This window comes from Eucalyptus grandis, chromosome 6 (assembly GCF_016545825.1).
Source record: "Eucalyptus grandis isolate ANBG69807.140 chromosome 6, ASM1654582v1, whole genome shotgun sequence".
NCBI lineage: Eukaryota > Viridiplantae > Streptophyta > Magnoliopsida > Myrtales > Myrtaceae > Eucalyptus > Eucalyptus grandis.
The window spans coordinates 32679270-32681533 of record NC_052617.1 but is presented as its reverse complement, the minus strand read 5'-3'; positions in this window follow the sequence as shown (position 1 = coordinate 32681533).

Here is a 2264-nt window from a genome sequence, read left to right as displayed (position 1 = left end):
TTATTTTAGAAAATCGAATTTTAATTATTTTTTAAATTAAAATTTTAATATTTTTTATTTTTTAAATTAAATTTTAATATTTTTTATTTTTTAAATTAAATTTTTAATATTTTTATTTTTTAAATTAAATTTTTAACATTTTTTATTTTTTAAATTAAATTTTAATATTTTTTATTTTTTAAATTAAATTTTTAATATTTTTATTTTTTAAAATATAATTTTCTTTTCTTTTTGTTCTTCTTCTTCGGCCATCCGCCGACCACAACGATGGCGCCCGCGGCCAACCATAGCAAGCCTCGAGCTCGCCAACGCCAATGAGCTCGAGTCTCACCAGATTAGGGAGGTCGAGCCTCGCCCAACGGCAGCCGAACCTTGAGTCAGCCTCGGCTAGTCATTGCCATGCCTAACGGCATGACGAGGAAGAAGAAAGAAAAAAGAAAGAAAGAAAAAAGAAAAGAGAATTAAAATAAAAATAATTATAATTTTTGGTTTTTATAATAAAAAAAAATTTTGCAAAGTTAAATAGAGAATAGATAAACTTTTCTCAGAATGACTTATTTTTAATGGGTTGATAAATGGGTCCGAGAATATGTACCCATTTAAGAACTATATATCTCAAATTTCTTTATTTTTAAAACCCATTATGGGTGCTTTGGGAAATAAGATTTGATCCATTTCGACACCTCTAGGTCGAGGTCGAGGTCGAGGTTGAAACCGGGCGTGGTGTACTACTTGTATCGTTTATAAGGTAGCGAAGACAGAGGCCATTCACGTCTCATCGCTGTCTCATGGCCTTTCTAACTACTTGTATTATTTACAAAAATGAATAAAACAAAAAAATATTTTGACCGTCCATGAAAATATTTAGATGTAAATTGTTTTCAATAATAAAATTATTTTTCATTAACTAATTCTTCATGTGGCATAAGTGACAAAGATGATCATTTATAGAAAAATATTTTTCAAATCATTCATTTTTTTTCCTCAAAACAAATGGAGTCTCAATCTTTTTATACATGACATTTAATTAGTTGAATGATGGAAGAGAGAGGGTGACTTGTTGTCATCTTTATTACTAGTCTTCGTCAGTCTAATCCTTATAACCTCTTTTTAAAGCAGTATAGTTAATTTATATCTTTAATTCTCAATTTAGTGTTGATTAAGTCGCACCAAACATCTCAACATAGTATTTCGTATTTATTAGCTCAGTTTTGACATTATGGGAACAAAGAAATTTCGGGTGCTAGACAAAATGTTCGAGCCCAATGGAAGGCTCTGGCACGATTAGGCAATTCAATCATCTCAAGTCCGGCTCATCTAGACCAAGGGATTTGATTACATATTTAGTGGTTACGATAAATATTTTGCGACAAGATACAACTTTAGAAGAACGACTCTCCCATAGACCACAAGGATTCGTTTATTGAATCATGATAAATCACATTAGAATTAGGTTGAATGACGAGAATTCGATAGATGCAAAGCGCTTGCTTGTTCGGAATTGAACCCAGAATGCGGTCTGTGGATCTTATACTTGTTCGGGATTGAGCGAAATTAAGAAGTTTCACTATATGGTCTCATAAAGAAATTTTCGGTTCTTTACACTATCTTCCAGCTTCCTACTCCACATCAACGTATGAAAGGGAATTTTAGCTCATATTGCTATCATGCAATGCAGAGACGTAATTCTAATATACTCTGTTGTGGATTATGAAAGGGGTCAGAGGGGTGACCATACTACCACAATTCAGATATTATCCTCACCAAGTCCTTTAAATACTTGAAATCTTCCTGTTCTTCCAGTTTCCCCATTCCCAACATGTTTAGTCCGCCAAACGCCAGCTCCATTTGAACTCCAGCTTAGAACTTCAGTAACTTCCCTATTTCGCCGGCATATGCAATGTAGTTCGCATTTACAGAGCTCGAGAATTGGTCGGACATCTCTAATCGGCTCGGTCAGAATGTGCCACTCTGGATCATGATCCAAGTCCTTTCTACGTGTGTTGCCCCTGATTCTCTTCAGATACTGAATTCTGATAATGTTTTGCAGCTGCTGGAAGCCGATGCGACAAAATATTGGCTGACCCCATACAGAAGAAGTTTCATTCGAGCTCTTTAGTTTATGTTGATTCCTCATCTTGTGCGGAGGTGATGAAGCAGGAGGCGTTTTACCAGCCAATCCGCCAGAGATCATGAAAGATGCAGAGATACATGCCCGATGATGCGAAGTGTGCCAGAAACCCGGAAAGATTCGGCGAACTCCG